This window comes from Macaca fascicularis, chromosome 12 (assembly GCF_037993035.2).
Source record: "Macaca fascicularis isolate 582-1 chromosome 12, T2T-MFA8v1.1".
Taxonomy (NCBI): domain Eukaryota; kingdom Metazoa; phylum Chordata; class Mammalia; order Primates; family Cercopithecidae; genus Macaca; species Macaca fascicularis.
Window position 1 is genome coordinate 135,289,335 of NC_088386.1, and position 19,969 is coordinate 135,309,303.

Consider the following 19,969-nt stretch of genomic DNA (forward strand, 5'->3'; position numbering starts at 1 on the left):
CCCATATGCTGTAGAATGTTCAGTGGCAACCCTGGCTTCAAACTACTACAGGCCAGTAGTACCACGCCCCCAGATGTGACAACCAAAACTGTCTCCAGACATTGCCAAATGTCCCCTGGGGGAGGAGGGTGCAAAACCTCCTAGGCAAGAGATCCCCTAAAATAGACTCAAGCCAGAGCGACTTAAGTCACCACCCCCCAGTTCCACGTCACACACACACACTCCATCAGCTGAGACTGCTCACTGGGCTTTGGGGACCGGGGCAACACAGTCCCAGTTGCTCAGGCCCCCAAAGTCGAGTGACGCAGATCACACACAGCTCCCCAGGGCCAAGGGCTCTGCTTTCGCTGACGGCTGGGATCTCCATATTCCTCAGGGCAATCAACGACGGCACAGACTCACGCCAGCAGGAGCTGCCTTCCCAAGTTAGTCAGGGCCTGCACCCACGTAACAGATTAAAATTAGGCACCCTAATTATTAAACTGTCACTGCAGAAGCTGGGAATACCATTTTTTTAAATGAATAGAATTAATGGATTCTTTATTTGCTTGCATTGGTGATACTCAGCCTGTCTTTTATTATCAAAGCAATCATAAAACGTTGCTTCTGCCACATATGCAAATTAAATCATTAGTATTTTTCCCAATTACAGTAACTGCTTATTTGTATTGCTGATCTATTCTACCAATTTAGTTCCTCTAATATGAATGATACTGGAAATGCTTTAATAAAACTCTCAGGCAATAGAAGATACACATTTGCTACTTTGTGCCTTTCTGATCATGTAATGGGTAGGACCACCCAGAGTGACCCAGATGGGCCACGTCACAGAGGCTGAACCCCGGAGCCACAGTGTTCTGCCTTCTACATGGGCCCCCACACAGGGCCTCCCTGACTCCTCCCCACAAAGGAGAGAAACAGCCCAGGGCTCCTGTGGGTAGGGCCAGGCCAGGAAAAGCCAGCGCACCGGGATGGGAGCTTTCTTTAACAGCTTACACTGTTTTTCTTTCTTTTTTTTTTAGACGCAGTTTGGTTCTTGTTGCCCAGGCTGGAGTGCAATGGTGCAGTCTGGGCTCACTGCAACCTCCGCCTTCCAGGTTCAAGCAATTCTCCTGCCTCAGCCTCCTGAGTAGCTGGGATTACAGGCATGAGCCACCACGACTGGCTAACTTTTTCGTATTTTTTTTTTAGTAGAGATGGGGTTTCACCACATTGACCAAGCTGGTCGTGAACTCCTGACCTCAGGGGATCTACCCGCCTCGGCCTCCCAAAGTACTGGGATTACAGGAGTGAGCAACAGCTTACACTTTCTAAAAACTCAAGTGAAGTGTTCATTTCACTGTGTAACTATCCACGTTACGGGCATGGTTGGCTTTATATCCAGCGTTCTCCATCGTGGTCTCACAGTCCAGTTCACCCAAGGCTCCCATTGTCCAGGAAGATGCGCTTGTTTCCTGTGGCCACCCCTGACTCTGGCTCCAGCCCACAGGGGGAATCCTCCACCATGATGCCCCTCACAAGCAGGAGGCCCTGGCACTGCTCTGAGCCCTGCATCTTCCCGTAAAGTGCACAACCACTGAGCACCCTTGCTTGGAGGTTGGACAAACGTCAGCGTCTGTGAGTTCAGAATCCGAAAGAAGGATAAAGCTGCCTCTCAGGAGACGGAGCAGGGCTTGGAAACAGAGACACGTGGGCGGCAGGGGCGGGGGTGGCAGAGGTCGGCTTCTTAAGCACTCAGCCAGAACAGGTGCCTCCTCACCTGGCTCCTCTGAGCGCCACAGAGAAACCCACGGCAAGTGCAGTCTGGGCCACAATGAAGCAACAAGGAATAGTTAGTTTTCCAAACCCAATACGCCCAAAGAGTGCCCGATCAATCCATTACCATGTATTCCCTCTCTGTTCCCGGTAGGAGAGAGTGCGGCAAGGACACCGCCTTGGCAGCTGTCACTCGAAGGCACAGGGTGGGGGTAGAGCAGTGCCTCAGGCCAGCTGACGGCCCCTCCCTCAACGATGGCCGGGGCAGGAATGGACAACAGACACTGGAAAGTGAGAAAAATGATACAAAGTGGAAACAGGACACAGGCAGGAAGAAAACACAGTCCCATAGAGCGCCCCAGACAGCCTCGGCCCTGCCAACAAGGCCAGACGAGAACAGATGTGAGAGCTACCAGAGGGCAGGATGGCTGGAAGAGCTGCCATTGCTGGCACCTGGGCACCATGCGAGAGGCTCGCTAACGTGAGTAACGGGGCGCAGTCCACTCTCGCCTCTAATGGGAAGCCAGCAACAGCCCGGACACAAGACAGGGAAGCAGCTTGTGGGCAACCCTCCATCGTGCTCTGCAAAGGCAGAAAACCCAGGGGGATCTGGCTGTACACCACGGCGATGGGAAAGTTGCCCAGGCTAATATTAGGGGCTGCCCGTATCGCAGGTCCTCTGTATCAGGTGTTCGTAATCTGGGATACCTGCGTGGGCTGAAAAGATCCATGAACTCCCTAAAGCCACGTTCAAAATGACATATTTTAGCACCTCTCTCTATCATATGGAAATGTTTAATGAAAAAGAAAACTGAGGCTAGGCATGGTGGCTCACACCTGTAATCCCAGCACCCATTGGGTGGCCTGATCCCTTGAAGCCAGGAGCTCAAGACCAGCCTGGACAACATAGCGAGACCCCTGTCTCTACAAAAAAAAAAAAAATAGCCAGATGTGCACGCCTGTAGTCCTAGCTACTCAGGAGGCTGAGGTGGGCAGATGGATAGAGCCCAGGAGGTCAAGGAGGCAGTGAGCCATGATTGTCCCACTGCACTCCAGCCTGGGCAACAGAGCAAGGCTCTATCTCAGAAAAAGGCAATGGAAACAGAAGAAAGAGAGAGGCAAATTGCCCTGCATCCGAAGGAATGGGTCCTAGGCGGTATCGATGAGTCTGGTTTGTTTCAGTGGACACGGCCCCAGCACCATATACCCCACGGCTCTCTCCCCTGCTTCTGACCCCTAAAATGCCGATTTGTATTCAAACACATACAAAGATGACATTTTAACAACACAACAGCCTAAACAAAATTTCCCAATGCATCCGCCCTCAACCAAGCACCAAGAAGGTGTAACACACGCAGGCCCTGAGGAGAGGCTCAGGGCTCCTCTCTGCGCCCCTCACGTCCAGAAGCTGATGGGGAGGCTCACACCCAAGGGCTCCAGCGAGTCAGGATGCAGGAGAACAGAACTGTGGACACTGTGCACAGGGACAGGGACAAGGCTTCCGTGGAAGAGCCTTTCCCCTCCCTTCCCTTCCATCTTGACTCTCTCTCCCGAGCAGGGCACCTTGCTTCCCAGCTGCCTCCACAGGACTGGCACGAAGGGAGGCCCACAGCCCCTGACTGCTTAGAGTGGAGGCCCTCTCCCCAGCACCTCAGGTAAATGGCCTCCCCCAAGCCTCAAGAAGAAGCCTTGCCCTCAGCTTCCCTTAGCCAGAGGCGACACCCTTGGAGCTCAGTACCTGGGGGTACACAGCGGGCTGGCTGCCCTCAGCAGCAGGAAGCACTGGCTGGCAGTGGCAGGAGGTTCCAGGGGCCTCCGGGCCACCTCTGAGGAAGGAAGAAAATGAGGCTCCTGGCCCACAACTCTGCCCAGCTCAGCAGCAGGGAAGCTCTGCCTCCACCCGGCTCCCTGTTGGTGGCCAGAGCCGGAAGGCAGAGCTAGAGCATGGAAATAAGTGACCACAGGGTCTCCTTTTCCCTCTGAAGTCTCAGCCTCAAGCCTCCCGCCTGCCTGTGCCAGAGCCCGTGCAGCTTCAGGTACGCAGCACAGCCCACCAGCGGGCAAAGCCAGCCTGTGATAAGCATAGCCCACCAGTGGGCAAAGCCAGCCTGTGATAAGGAACACATGCACACCTGTCCCTGATTCTACAGACACCACCCTGGGAGCCCCAGAAGGACCATGTGACACAACAGGACACAGGGAGCCTGACTGCAGCCTCCTCTATTACTCACTAAAACTCACAAAGGGGACAGGAGGCCAGGGAAGCCACAGTGAGTGCCGAGGAAGCCCAGAGGCTATGATGACCCTTCTTGTTGCTACAGAATCAAAAAGAGGCCACCTGGCCCTGAAAGCAGTCTAAGACAGTCTCCTACAGCTCTGCCCTGGGAGCCCCAAACAAGCCCTGGAGACAAGGTAAACACAGGCCCAGGGACAGGAAAGCTCAGGTGTGCCCTAAACAAGGTCTAAGCAATGTGGCCAGACCCAAAGATGCGGAGAAGGAATCTGGGTCGCGGTGGCTGGGTCAAACCCTGCAAGATGCTGCAGGCACGGCAGAGGGGCCTGCGTTTTACTCTAGACAATGGTGAGCCGCAGGATGCCAGGACGAGGGCAGAGGAGGAAGGCTGACAATCCGGAGCACAGGGAAGAGAGGCAGGGGCCTGTGTCTCGGAGGTTCAGAGCGACAATCAGGTCCCAGCCCTGACTGAGCTGCTGGGGCTGGGGCAGCCACACAGTGGGAGTCAAGGTCACAGACGCTGAGACTCAAATACTCAGACAGGGAATCAGAGCCATCCTCAGGTTCTGTATGAAAATAGGTGGCACCAGAGGGACGAGGAAAGACCAAAGAAAGACAGGTCACACCAGAGGCAGATGACAGTGTGTCCCGGCCACGGGAGGCACCACATGACACAGGTTCAAAACCACCTTCCCAAGAGGAGCGTCAGCTAAGGGTGCAGGTCCTAGGGGCAACCCGGGGTGGCCGGCCAGGGAGGGTGTGAGGCCTCTGGAGCCCAGATGACTCCTGCGGGCCCACAGGCTGGAGACCACAGACGTTGGCAGGTGAAGTGTCCGTGCAGATCCATGCTTGGAGCACCACTGTGTGTTCTAGACAAGCCGCCAGACCACGTCTGAGCCTGGAATTTAACAACGTAATGCTGGGAAACTAAGACTACTAACACCGTACGGAAATCCCATGAGCAGCGGCTTAGGTGTAACAGCTTGACTTTCATAAACAATGTAGTCACCACCCAGAGGAGCAACAGCCACGTCCCAGGGCCCAGGAAGGATGGCCGCATGCGTCCTGGCTTCTGATCCCCCAGACCCTCTGTCGAGACAACACTGAGAACTTCCGCTTGGAACAAGGCTGGCCCTTGTCCAGAGACAGCCCAACTGTAACAGTTAAAACACAGTGGTCTCCCTGGAGAGAAGAGAAGCTAGGTGAGAGCCACGTATGAGGGAGGATTTCGCCACCTCGCCACCATCAGATGTACCCATTTTATAGAAACTCCACCCTTCCTCATTAGGTGGCAGCGATCAGAGGTGAGTGGCTGTTCTCGGTTCACCAGGAATCACACCAGAGGAGCCAGACTGCATATGACTCCAGTGTATGACGTGTGCACATGTCTGTCCATGCGTGTATCTGCATGTGTGTGTGTGCGTGTCCAGAGTACACGAGTGTGTGGGTGGGAATGCTTGCTGTGTGCGGCATGTGCACAAACATGCATGTACGTGTGTGTTAAGGAGGAAGAACACTCACCAGGGCTGTAATCCTAGATTCAGTGGGAGCTGAAGACAGAGAGAAGAGGGGACTGCCCACAGGTGGCCTGGATGGGGTCACCCACTGAAGCAGCCGCGGGCCCACAAGCTCCAGCATTCCTGCAGCAGGGGCTGGAGAGTGGCCAGAAGATCCCCCTGTGCACCCAGGACAGGAGGCCACTTCCAGCCTCAGTCCCGCCGCTGCGTGCCTGGCCAGGACCACAGGGCCGGCCGCCACCAACGCAATGCCCAGGAGAGCCTCCCACCCCTCACTTTACAAAAACGCCCACCTTCGCCTGGAAGAAACCTCCTCTGTAGAGGTGTACGGGTTGGATGGTATCTGCCTCTCCCTCCAGTCTAGAGACAGGACAAGGCACAGCACTCTGTGAGCAGAGAGAGTTCCAGCCTGTCTTCAGGCAGCATCTGTGCCAGCCTTGTGTCCCAGCTGACAGGGACAATATGCTTTATACCCAAAACAACTCAGCCAGGGCAGGGATACTGCGATTCTGATTGTGTGGAGAAGAAAACCGAGGCTTAGAGTGGTTGGGCCAATGGCACCAGAGCAGCTGGAACGCGGCTCCACCAGGATGCACCTGGGCCCTAAAAAGCCGAGCCCCTCCTCACTCTACTTTCCAACAAGAGTGCACCCCTGGAGGAGCCGCGCCTCCCGCCTGGGGCAGATGGTTCCACGGCGCATTGCAGTGGGCACTAAGGAGAGCGGAAGGCATGGGCTCAGGAGCAGTGGCCAGGTCAGATCCACACCCCCACCCCACCGCTCTCGCTTGGGGCCGCAGCGGCCACAAGCATCAGATAGGAGGAAGGGTATCCTCGCCACAGGTGTGCAGGGACTAATGGATCACATGTCGTAACACTGGGCCCAGCACGCAGAAGACGCCCACTGCAGAAACATGGCAGGAGGTGGCTGGGCAGGTCCTCCCTGAAGCTGAGGGAGGCCGCGAGTTCATTCACCTCATGCCACCTAGTTGTGGCTGGGGAAAGGCTGGGCCGTTGACCTCCTGTGTTGCTTATCCTGACAACAATCCTCCAAGGAGGAAACCCTGACGTCTGCTTTGCAGGTGGGTGGACCTGGATGAGGCAGGCTGCAAACTGACCTCGCTGGAGGGCCATGAGCTTGGACTTCGAAGCTCATCTGCCTGATCCCAAAGCACATTCCTTCTAACACACCCCTCACCCGCAGGGAGGCAGATGCGGTCAGTGGGGCTTCCAGAACTATCTGGGCCTGGGCCACGTTTGCATCTGCCTTCTCAGGCACCTGCCCACTCCTGCATGGGGCAGATGAGCCAGCATGGCTCAACCCCTCTCCGGAGCATCCTCAGATGACCAGCAGAGCCTTGGTCCTCTGGATGACCTGGGTGCCTGGCCCCAGAGGGCAGCTGGACCAGCAGCTAGAAGGACCACCCTCTGGTCCCCACTTTGGCAGCCGTGACCCTGATCTGTCCTCCACCATCCTGTGGGTTGGAGCCCCCGCCCTGCCCCTCGGGGTCACTGGGCTGCAGCTGCAGGGACTCTGCCACACAGCCTCCGCCCTTCTCGGCCCCCACTCCCCACTCTAAGGGCCCCAGGCTTCTCTGCATCCAGTCAGTCATCAGTGGAGGGAGTGCGTGGAGGAATCTCCCTGCTGAGCTACCATTACTTCTATCCACCTTTCCCATTGGCCATTTTGGCACACTCAGGCTCTGACTTCCAGGACCCCAGGTTTTCCCAGGAAGCAGCAGAGACACAGGGAGGCCACTGTGTGTCAGTCTCCACTGCCAGAGTACCCTGCCAAGGCCTTCGAAACCACAAGCCCTGGGAGCCCCCTATCCGCCTCTGGGATTGAGAGGTGAAGCCAGCTGGACTTCTGGGTCAGGTGGGGACTTGGAGAACTTTTCTGTCTAACTAGAGGATTGTAAACACACCAATCAGTGCTCTGTGGCTAGCTAAAGGATTGTAAATGCACCAATCAGCACTCTGTAAAAATGCACCAATCAGTGCTCTGTGTCTAGCTAAAGGATTGTAAATGCATCAATCAGCACTCTGTAAAATCGCACCAGTCAGCACTCTGTGTCTAGCTAAAGGATTGTAAATACACCAATCAGCACTCTGTTAAAACACACCAGTCAGCACTCTGTGTCTAGCTAAAGGATTGTAAATGCACCAATAAGCACTCTGTAACATGGACCAATCAGCAGGACGTGGGCGGAGACAAACAACGGAATAAAAGCTGGCCACCACAGCAGCAACCAGCTCTGGTCCCCTTCCACGCTGTGGAAGCTTTGTTCTTTCGCGCTTCACAATAAATCCTGCTGCTGTCCACTCTTTGGGTCCGCACCAGCTTTAAGAGCCCTAACACTTGTCACGAAGGTCCGCGGCTTCATTCTTGAAGTAGGCAAGACCATGAACCCACTGGAAAGAAGAAACTCCGGACACACTTGAAGGGACAAACTTCGGACACACCATCTTCAAGAGCTGTAACACTCACCATGAAGGTCCACATCTTCATTCTTGAAGTCAGCGAGACCAAGAACCCACTGGAAGGAACCAACTCCGGACACAGGATGGGGCCCACCCTTCCCTCCTACAGGCCTGCTACGGGATTCTGAGGCGAGGTCCGCAGAACATTCAGTGTGGTGCCCGTGCACGCTGAGCCCACAGCAAGGCTGTTCTGGAACTGCTGCTGGGATTCATGAGGCACGAGGAGTGAAATTCACTGACGACGCTACTGGCAGCTTCCCTCCTCAGCATCTGTCCGCTTCCCCTTTCCTTCCTGACATCAGTGAATTCCATACCCCAGCCAGCTTGCGGAAGAGGCACATCCAGCACCCAGGCTGAGTCAGTGCACTCTGCACCCCGGTCACGGTGACTGGTGTAGAGTTCAATACGTGACTGGAGCCAGACCAAAGGAGAGTGAATCCAAGACTTGCTAAGACAAAGATGCTGTCCTTCCTGATGGGTGTGAACCAGCCAGTGTATAACCCTGGGAGCAGCGGGCAGGGCCCACGTATCCCATGAAGCTGACTCTCCCAAGGTAGGGCAAAGAAGCCCCAGATGACACAGTGGAGGAGGTGGATCAAACTGTGCCTGAATACTTTCTTCTCCAGCACTTTCTGGGAAAACAAGCCAATCAATTCTCTGAGGCCACAGTACCTGTACCTTCCATAGAGAGATCCTACCTGATGGGGAGCTACCAGAAATACCTCCCTGCTCAATACTGGAAGCCAGCCAGGCAGTGCCTCATGCCTGTAATCCCAGCACTTTGGTAGGCCGAGGTGGGCAGACTGTTTGAGCCCAGGAGTTTGAGACCAGCCATGGGCAACATGGCGAAACGTCATCTCTACAAAATATACAAAAAATTAGCCAGCCATGGTGGCACACGTCTTTGGTCCCAGCTAATCAGGGGGCTGAGACGAGAGAATTGCTTAAGTTGGGAGATCGAGGTTGCAGTGAGTGGAAATTGTACTGTAATGAGTGGTGATTGTACCAGTACACTCCAGCCTGAGCAACAAAGCAAGACTCTGTCTCAAAAATATATATATACATATTGGAAGCCACCCCCCAAAATCCCCTTAGAGTGCCTTTCCCACCCTCCACCTGGGGAGGAGCTGTGCCCACAGTGGCATCACACGGCCACAGCCCCAGCCCTGACCTCTCCCATCTCTCCGTCCTTCACTGCCCTCCACAGCGGCACTACCCCTCACTTTGCTACCAGGAGCTGCCACATGCCTGGAGCCCAGAGCCCAGCCCGAGCACCCAGCCACGCAGCCTCCCTTGAGACACGGCAGCCATACCCAGTAGCCTTCTGACGAAAGCAGCGGGCAAAATGCACACTGCCCTTCAGGCTCGCTGCTCATGCAAATCAGAGGCAGTGAAGATGGGACAGAAAGAATCAAGGGGAGGGAAAGCGGGGCAGACTAGATTTACACACACAGCCACAGTCTCAGGGCAGCTCCCTCTCCCAGCACACTGGGAAGCACGATGGACAGCAAAGCCGTGGCAGAGAGTGTCCATCAGACTGGCTCGGCACCACTGGTCTCGATACAAATCACACGGTGGCCAAGGCACAATCTGGACATGCCACAGCAGCTCAGCCACCATCACGAGCCGGGCTCCGCATACTGGGTAGGACACTGGCCCTTCAGATCCCTGACAAGTGCAGCATGCCCTGGGGGCTGACCGTGTCCGTGGGAAGCATCATGGTGCTTCTGAGCTTTCAAGAGTCTAATCCCTGTAAACTACGACACAGTCCCTGCAAGGACAAAGGCAGGTAAGAGCTTGTTCTCAAATGGTACTAAGGTCCTTTGGAGAGACGTCCACCACACCACGACCACCAGCAGCCGCAGAGATGCCCTGAGCGGGCGCAGGGGCCTCAGAAAGTCCTGCAGGTGCATCCAAGGCCCGGTCGGCAGCAAGCCTCTGGCAGGGGACATACCCTAGTCCTCATTCCTCCCAAGACATGCCAGCAGAGAGGGCTGCGTGTCCTCAGAGCCACCGGGGGAGAAGGAAGAGGAAAGCTGAGTCTCGGCGGGAGAGACACTCACTCGGCAGACAACAAAGGACTCACTGAGGTGATGGGGTCATGACAGTGAAGCTGGGACCTCAGTCCATGCCTACTCAACACCCCAGAGCCATGGAACACAGAACATCACTGCCAATCACTCTTGTCCACTGCAGGCACATCGGCAGTGTGGCGAGCAGAAGTGAGCCCATCCACCAATCAGACCCTTCACCCCACACCCACGAGAGCACCGAGGAACCAGGAGAAGAACACGTGAAACAAGAGAGGAGGCCCTCTGCAGCCCCCACATTCCTCAGCTCTGGCCTCCACTTAACCAGGAGAATTCTAAAACAGAACTTTGACAGAACACAGCCCGCGTGTGCTGAAGCTGGCACGCTGACGTGGAAAGACACTCTTCTTCAGGGAGGGACTGAGAGAAGCACTGCTCATGGTTGCTTGTAAACTCCAAAGCCCAAAAGGTCAACATCCCCACCAGCTTGGGAGGTGAGCTGGATGCTCCCACACCAGGCCCCATGCTGCCCGGGGCCACCATGGCAGGCAGGGGTGGGACAGCCCAGCCCGGCTGCTACCCTCGATGGCAGCGGGCATGCGCGGAAGGGCTCTGCAGGTCAGCTGCTGCCCCAGCCGGCGACCGAGCTATGCTGGGCTGCGCTGCACACTCAGGGGCAAAGGAGAGCAAGCTGCTTCAGGGCAGGTACTCGAAAGGAGGCAAAAGGAAGGACAGAGGCACCCCAGTGACATACCCTTTGATGGTCCTTCTGACCTGGAGAGCCAAGGGGCAGATTCCAACACAGAGCCCTTGAGCTGGTAAACAAGTGTTCTCCAAAGAATGGGGACTGTGACCACCTCTGAGGATCTCTTCAGGGCAAAATCTGATGTCAACTTCAGAGCAGAGGGGGTTTAACATGACAGAACCTCCCAGTGGTTTCTTTACAGCTCCCTTTAAAGGTCCAAAGGGTCAGGGGGCCACCCACATCCTGTGAGCAAAGAGGCACAGCTGGCATCACTAATGAAGACACGCCCCACTTGTGTGGACCCACAGGCCATCTTCCCCTTCTTGTCCACAGCCCCCAAAGGCGGAATGGGGGTCAGCATCCTTAGCACACTCTAATCCCTGAGCTTACGGGGCTCGGACATGAGTCCTGGGGGTGGGCAAGTCCTCAACAGTCAGCTGGGATGACCCCCAGGCCACAAGGAGGACTGGGGCTCAGAGGCCCTTGGCGATGCTCTGCTGACCTGCCGGGGCCCCACTTTCTGCCACTCGACTTAAATGGCACAGTGCCAGCCAGCAAGGCCCCTGCAGATGGGCCAGGCTAGGCTCAGCCTCACAGCCGGAATTCTGGTGTGTAAACCAGTGGCACTGGGGTGCCAGCTCGGGTCCTCCAGGGGGTCCCCTCCAGCACGATTTCTACACGGACTCCCAGCAGGCTTCAGTCCCAACAGCTACTCTACAGAATCCTGGACCTAGGCACAGAGGAAGCTCTCACCAGCACCGCTGGAAGGAAGGAAGGAACCCCCTCCCTTCTGGATGCGGCCCCCGTCTCAGAGCCACTGGGCTGGGACCCCCCGGGAGACTCCCAAATGTTTATGTACGCAAACATATTAAGGTATCATATTAAAATTATGATCATATTAAAATTATGATGCCCTTGTTTTGGGAGCTGCCCTTGCTTTTCATGCAGAGGCCCCCACAACAGCACCACCAACAAGCAGGTGCCCCAGGGAAGGCCTAGCCACGCCATGGGCCACCTGGAGGCCTCCTGGGGATGCATCTGAATGGGCCTGCCTCGACCAAGTTAGAACAAGAGAGATCAGGTCCATCACCCAGCTGGAGCCAGGCACCAATGCACAAAACAGAAAGAACAGAAGCAAACCCTCCATTAAATGCAAGAAGACTACACATACATGAAAAAGCAAGGAAGTCCTTTGTGGAGACCACACCTCTGCCCCACCCAGGCAGCCTGCCAGTTGGCCCGGCTCATTGCTGGCTCACGCACTCTGGCCTCAGAGACCTCAGTGGCCCTTTTCATCCTACTGTGGCCCCAAAACCCTGGCTCTGGCTAAAAAGGACCACATCCCATTCCCACCCACCCACCCTCTTCTCCCTCCTCCTCATCTGGGCCTGGCTCCTGCACCACAGCTCTCCCCACCAAGCAAGCCCTCCAGCCACAGCCCTGGTGCTCAGGATGGTGACCTGTGTGCACCTGCCTATTTAGCTCCTTCTTCTCCTCTGTCCCTACCAACACCAAAGCCTCTTGTGGGCAGAGGCCAGTTTTCCTGACCAAGCCTGGGGTCATGGGACCAGCCACTGCATCTGGCACAGAGAATGTGTTCAACTGAGTCTCATCTCATGTAAAACCTAGTACTTGGGCTGGGGTGTAGAATGAGAATTTGCAAAATAATAACTAATCAATTAGAAATACTTAGGGAACATGGCCCCGAGGCACCACCACCCGTGCACCCCCAACCCCACCACCAGGGAGGCCAGTGGAGATACCACAAAAACTTCTCTTCCTCAGTTTAAAAAAGAACCGCTCCAGCAAATAGCAACACATAAACCAGATGACGGGCCGTTCCCAAGGGAAAATGCAATTCCATCACTGCCTGAACAACACTCCCGCTTGGAACGCTGGTTCAGACTTTCAGGTCGTAAGAACTGATTTATTGTTTCAAGCTTAAACATCAATCCAGCAAAAGCACTTGGCTCACACAGACGGAGTGCTTCATAAACAACAGTAAACTAACAAAGCCCAACACTCACATTTTTAAACAGAGCAGACTCCAAAATGTTTATGTACGCAAACATATTAAGGTATCACATTAAAATTATGATGCTAAATAACAAGTGATTAAATAATGTCATTAATTCTAATTTAAAACAAGCAGAGAAATACTCCTTCATAAAAGCACCACCCGCCTCCTCGCGCGCTGGGGCCCTGGGCGAAGTGGCTGGAGAACAAGCCGCACACACCTGCCTTGGCCTTGGCACAACAGTCGCATTTGCCACTTGACAGCTGTGTTGAAGGCCCTTCTCCCTCCCATTCCTTTCTGCATCACAGAGTCCCCTTCACTTGCACTTATGACATCTCCTTAGGAGCATGTAATCTCCAAAATCAGGACCAAGAAGTTCCCAGATGGGGGCAGGGGGTGTCAGGAAACAGGCAATTCCAAGGCACTGGCAAGAACCCCGCAGAGGGGCCAGGCCAGAGGTGGGGCCTCACCCCAGCTCTCCCACCCAAGGCCCACACTGTGCCATTCACTTGGCTACTTATTCATTCATTCATTCACTCATTCATTTTCTTTCATTCTTCGAGCACCTAAACTGCCAAGCACAGGGTACAGAGCAGGCATGAGGCCCTCAGGGCCCCTCAACCCTACAGAGCCCCAGCTAGTAGAAGAGGTGGCATTAAACAACTAAGGTCACAATGTACTCTTGAAATTGCACAACGGGATGCTGTTAGAAAGGAGGAAAGAAGCTGTTAGGCTAAGTTTAACAGGGGGCCAAAGGATGAGAGGATGAGCATGAATTGAGGGGCTGGAGAAGAGGGAGGTAAAGGGAGGCCGTTCCAAGGAAGGGGAACAGTGTGTGCAAAGGCCCTGGGGTCAAAGGGGACTTAGAAAGAGCTAGGAAGCAAAGCAGATGGCAGCTGAAACTCCACAAACAGAGCAAGTGCTATCAGATGACACTGGTAAAACAGAGGCCAGGATCAGGAAGGCCTTCCAGGGCCCTGAGACCTTAGGATCCTAAGAATATGGGAAAGTCATGCCAGGGTTTCAAGCAAGGGAATGAGAAGTACAAACCTGCTTCTGGTGGAAACCCAGGAGACTGTTTCCAGGACGGGCTGTACCAGAGTCCGCCCAGACCCGGAGGGTCAGTCCCCACCTTAAAGAGCTTACATGTGAGTCAGAAAAACAAATGCCCCTAAATTTTTCTATTGCAAAGCATATTTATCAACTTGCCAAGGACTTAGAGTACTTTTCTTTCCAATGGAGATATCTACATTTTTTCAAATTACTACTGTAAAAAAGTAATACACACTTACCAAAAAAATCTCTACAATACCACCACGCATAAAAGAAAAGTGAACCCCGTTTCCTCACCTCTGATGGTTACCTAGAGACCCAAGTACTTAAAACCAGAAGGAGTGGCCTGGGGACTGCTCCAGACCCCGCCTTTCCCTCTTAAACTGCACACTTCTGCCTGTCTACATATGGAGGATGCCACAGTGCAGAAATGCCAGCGGGTTTAACAAGTACTGCTTTTATAAATAATGCAGCCCCGACCTCCACACACATCTGGATATCCACACGCTTATATTCCTTCCTTAGAATGGATTTCGAAATGTAGAATTGTGGGGACAAGGGGAATGGCATTTAAGATTTTGACACCTAAGACTTTTCTAGAGAGCAATTCAGTAATTACTATTTTATATTTATACATCATATATATAAATTTGGGGGGACAGCACAGGTCTCGCTATGTCACTCAGGCTGAAGTGCAGTGGCGCAATCACACCTCACTACAACCTTGACTTTCCAGGCTCACCTGATTCTCCTGCCTCAGCCTCCCAAGTAATGGCGACTGCAGGCACACGCCACGGGTGCCTGATTTTTTTTTTATTTTTTGTAGAGATGGGGTCTCACCATGTTGCCCAGGCTGGTCTTGAACTCCTGGGCTCAAGTGATCCTCTCACCTTGGCCTCCCAAAGTGCTGGGATTACAGGCATAAGCCACCTTGCCCAGCCCTATTATATTTTATATGATAATACATATCGGTCCCTCCAGAGAGCAAATGATAATAAATAAGAGCCAGCATTTATGTCATGCTGACTCCATGCCAGGCCCTATTCAAGGCAATTTCCATACATTAACTTAAACTCTGCAAAAACCTTACAGAACCAGAATTATTATTATCACCAGCAACAGGTATCATCAAACTCGCCAATATGATAGGGATATAGCCGGGCGAGGTGGCGGGCGCCTGTAGTCCCAGCTACTTGGGAGGCTGAGGCAGGAGAATGGCGTGAACCCGGGAGGCGGAGCTTGCAGTGAGCTGAGACCCGGCCACTGCACTCCAGCCTGGGCGACAGAGCGAGACTCCGTCTCAAAAAAAAAAAAAAAAAAAAAAAATATGATAGGGATAAAGAGAATCTCCTTTACACCGAATTGATTAGCCGCGATGATTCAGTATTCATATGCTCCGCTCACCTTGCAATGGTGATCTCATGCTCTCTTATTGGTCTGTCAAGCTCTTTATATATTGACTATTAAGCTCACACAGGCATAACGTGTTATATATTTTTTCTCTTGTTGTCTCTTAACCCGGCTTATGGGTCTTTTGCCAAAGAGATTTTTAAAAATCTCTTATCCTATTAAATCTGTCAAGATTTTCTTTAAGGTTTCTGGGTTGGTATTGTAAGAGTAGATTAACTTGGTCCTCAAATGCTTTCTTCCAATAACATCTTCCAAGGTAATCAACAGACTGAACAGCAAACACTAAAAGCTGCTCTGGCTGAAGTGGACTTGGAGCACCAGCTCCCTTCCATCACCCCCACCTGCCTCCAGGCATCCTGGGGACTTTGCAGGAGAAGAACACGATGGTCTTCCAGTTCCACAGCATCACACGTGACATAAGACAGCATGAGAAAGCCAGAAGCACTTCCCAGACCCTGTGAAACACGCCTGTGACAGCTCCAAGGACAGTCGACACAGCACTAGAAAGTCTAACGACACTGAACTAGAAAGGTATTCCAAACTGTCCTCTTCTCTGAGACGCTGTGTTGGCCCAAGCACCTCGACCAGCTGAACTTCAGCGTCAAGGTCACCACCGGCCCAGAAGCAGAGGCACGGAGAGGAACTGGCCTTTGGGAATGGAGACGCAGGGGCAGGCAGATGGTCCATTTCATTCTACCCCCAGTTCCTCCAGAGGTGGAGCCCACCTGCAGGGCTGTGCTGACACCTACACGGTGAGTGCGTGAAATAGCACGAGCCCCAAGCAGGTGCCCATCTGGCGTCAGCTATGGGAGCATGTGACAGCTGCTCGTGGCATCATCTCCTTGCTCTGGGAGGCATCCTCATCCCGACAGTGATACTGGGAGTCACGGTGCAGCCAATCTATATAGAACCCCGACCTTCCTTCTAGGAAGTGAGTAGGACGTGTGTCAGCAAGGCCGCAGCAAGGGGACCTGGCCATTTAAGGCTGCAGGCACCACAGCCCTCATGCCACCCCGAAACAGGTCCCATTCTTTCCACTCACAGAAGCCCAAGAGAAGAAAACTGACCGTATAAAGAGAACTTAATGACCTCAGTGACACTTGTTCCCATAGAAACGCTTATGAATGAGTTAAGGTCTATTCAAAGGTAGCATCACTTTCAACATGGCACCCATCATCTGACATGAACCAGAAGGTGCGGTACCCGCCTCTAATGTCAAGGCCAAACACCCAGAGCCCACCACACGGCAGGGCATGTGCTGACCATCTGAGATCAAAACAAACACTCCCTCCAAATCCATCCTTTCCAACTCCTTATCCCAGGACACACTGGGGGCTGCAAACAACGGGGCAGGGGCTCAGTCCCGGTTCCACAGCCACAAGTTGAGGTGGAGACTGGGCCCCTTCGCCCTTCATGTCCGCCATCCCCAGCTACAGTCAACAATTCTGAGCCTCCGAGGGAAAGCCCGGCCACAGCCTGTCGCCCCGCTGCCTCTCAGCAGCGGCAGTTCTCTCGGCCTCTGCGGCTCCTTCGCGCCCTACATCAGGTATTAATATATTACTCATGGCAGCTTCTGAGCTATGAAAGCCCAGCCGTTTTCAATAGAGAACGGTATGGACGAATTCTACAGGAGTGATGAAATGCTTCTTCTGCTCCGGCAATTAAGACAGCATAAAGTCGCCTTTCCTTTGGTGCCACCCCCAACATCAAAGGATTGGAATTCAAAGCCATTCATGCTGCATTGAAACCTCACAATGAAGCTGGAGAATGGAAGTCGATTACTGGGCATAAATATGCAGTAGTTAAAAGGAAAGAGTTATAACGAAATTAAATGCAGCAACCCCACAATGTGTGGAAACTTCCAGCACTAGAGCCCTCCTGGTAAACATCCATAGAGCATCCTTCCCAACCAGGTCTCTGGCCACAGAGAGTCCAGATGGGCTGCCTGAGCCGCACGTGGCCAGTGTGCCAGGTTGTTCTGCCCATCTTGCTACAGCAACAGCCCCCAAGGCCTCCGAGAACATGGCATTTGCGGATTTTTATTTTGCATGGCTAGGAAGCTGCTGAACACAGAACATTGTCCCTGGTTCAGGACTCCGAGGCCACATCTGCCCTTCGTCCCCAGGCCTTCCAGGCCTATGTGCAGTCCAGTCATCTTCCCTCTGCCCCGCCCCTTAGCCCAGGGCTCCCCGGGGGGCATGCCTGCTGCCAGCTCCCCTTGCAGAAGAAAGAACCCTAAAGAGGGCAGCGTTGCCTCTGCCTGCTGAGTACAGCCGGCTTCTTTTCTAATTGATTACTGCTCTCTTTAGGATGGGATTTGATCTCTAAAATAAAAGCCCAGAACACAGAAAGCTATAGAAGTCTTACAATGTGTTGGGGTGTGTGTTTTTAAGGCATGAAAATACTTCCCTCCCACACAAATGTGAGTTCTTCTGGGGAAAGATGCCACAGATCCCAGAGAGTAGAATATCTGGGAAGGCTCGATCAGTCTTAAAAATAGGTAATTGAACACAGATTTTAGAATTCACAGGAGCTACCTGAAAAAAAATTAAATTTCACATATTTTTGATATCCAAAACTCCATTCTGATGAAACTTCTAACTGGGTGGCATTCTGCATTTCCAATTATAATAGAGTAATTGTGTTGCCATAGTTACTGCAAAATTCTGCAATAACTTTTGTTGCTTTGTAACTGCTGTAGTGTATATTTGTGTACAAGCAGCTGAGTTTTCTTAATTCGATCTCCCTCCCTTCCACCCTCCCTTTCCCCAGTCACCACCACCACCTTTCCTGGCTGGGTCCTGAAACCACCACACCAGCCTTCTTTGGACAGTCCCGAAAATAATGCACAGAATTATCAGAAGCAATTAAAACTCCAGGCAACCACGATCATATTACAAAAGAAAAAGTGAAACCAGGTCAAGGTGCAAACCTGCCAGTATCCCCCCAGTCCTGCTGGGCTGGCGCTGGGCCAGGGCTGTTTACAGGTTTACTCCCAGGCCTTAACTGCTTCGGTGATTTGTGGGAATAAACAGAAAAGCCTGAATAGAGAAAAACGGGGCGGCAAAGTGACTACACAGGCCCTTTCCTCCCTCACGGAGAGCAAGCAGAACTGCTCTCAGCAAGCAATTAGGTAGGTCTCTACAGTCATGCAATTAGGATTTAGTTAAGAAAGTCATTAGTTTTAAAATAACTTAAGTTTAATTTCTGCAACGCTTTATTTGAAAATTGTGTCACAGCAGGTCAATTTACAACATGCAATAAAGAAAACACTCATATCAGCTGCCTCAAGTTATTACAAATTTTTGATGTGCATTAAATGAGTACACTGGGTTCCACCCCCGGCCTTTCCAACTGATACGCACGGTCTCCTGCTATAACAGTGTCAAATAATTCAACGCTCAATGTAAATACGAGATAATTTGCTTATGATTCCGTGGTGTGTTTTCGCAACGCGGGGAAACGCGGATCCCACCCCCGAGCTGGACCGGGCCCCGTCTCGGCCTGCGGGCGCCCTGCGGGCTGAGCCGAGGGGGTCCCGGGCAGCACCCCCGCCTCCCGCGAACCCCCAGGCGCTCGCAGCGGCGACGACACGCGAGGGGCCGCGGACCCCGGCAGGGACGTTTTTCTGCAAACTCACAGCATTTGACAAAGTTACATAAACGGCGCCCGCCCGGCCCCGGCGCCCGCCCGCCCCCGCCCTCACTCCCGGCGGCCCGGAGCCCACCTGCTCGGGGGGCGCGGGCCCGGCACCGGGCGACGGCGCCGCTGCCTGCCGTGCCCACCCCCGCGCCCCCGCCCCGGCGGGCGAGGCCGCCTCGCGGCGCGGCTGGAAAGGTCCAGAAGGGGCCGGGCGGCCCTGGGGACCGGCGGGTCCCACGGCGCGCGGCCCGCGCTGGCCCCCGCCTCCCACGGCCGCGCGCGGGGCGGGTGTGGACCGGCGGCGTCCACCTGCCGCGGGCTCCGAGGCCTGCAGGCTGCGCGGGGCGCGGGGCGGACGGCGGACAATGGCCCGCGGGCGCCGGGCCGGGGCTGCGCTTACCGCGGCGGGCGGCGGCGGCCGGCTCTAGCCCTGCTCGGGCGCTCCGCGCCGCATCTCCTCAGCCTGCGCCGCCACCCGCCGGCGCGCGGGCTCGGGCTCGGGCGGCGACAGCCGGGACGCGGCCGCGGCGCCGCCGGGGGCCCAGGCTGGGAGGCTGCTCGGGCGGCGGCGGCGGCGGCGGCGCGGGCGGGCGCGCGGGTTCGGGCTCGGGCTCGGGCGGCGGCGGGGACGGTGCTCCGCGGCGGCGGCCCCACAACCTCCCCTCCTCATTCACAAAAAATTGACCCACGTTGAACCATGATGCTTCTCCCCCCTCCAGCGTCGAGCCGGGCGGCGATAGGCCACCCTGCACGCCCGTCAGCCGACCCGGCCCCGCCCCGCCCGCCGGCGGCTCGGCAACCACTGGCTGCGGCAGCCTTGCGTCACCTCCCCATATGGGCCCCGCCCTCCCGCCTGGTTTCTAATGAAGAGCTCGTCAATTACGGCTCGGCCCCGCCTCCCGCCCGCCCGCCCCGGGCGCCTGGCCGGCCTTCCATTGGTCCGTTGAAACCTGCGCACGGCCCGTCTGCTCCCACCCCTCGCCCCGCGGCTGCCCAACCGCGGGGCCGGACGCCCCGTGAGCGGCGGAGAGGCTCCACCCCTGCCCGCCTCCCCGCACGCATCCTGGACCTCATTGGCTGCTGGAGCTG

General features: G+C 54.6%; 1 protein-coding gene across 4 annotated transcripts in view; it reads right to left on the minus strand.

Moving 5' to 3' along the window:
• Positions 1–19,612, minus strand: part of HDAC4 (histone deacetylase 4) — a 352,120-nt gene extending 332,508 nt beyond the window's left edge. For 3 of the 4 annotated variants that reach the window (XM_074010653.1, XM_045368051.2, XM_074010654.1), the window contains exon 1: positions 19,570–19,612. The gene's annotated coding sequence lies outside the window, so the exon portion shown is untranslated. Of the gene's footprint in view, positions 1–18,965 lie in introns of all 4 variants that reach the window. The other variant, XM_045368055.3, reaches the window with a different exon arrangement.
• Positions 19,613–19,969: the final 357 nt, after the last annotated feature.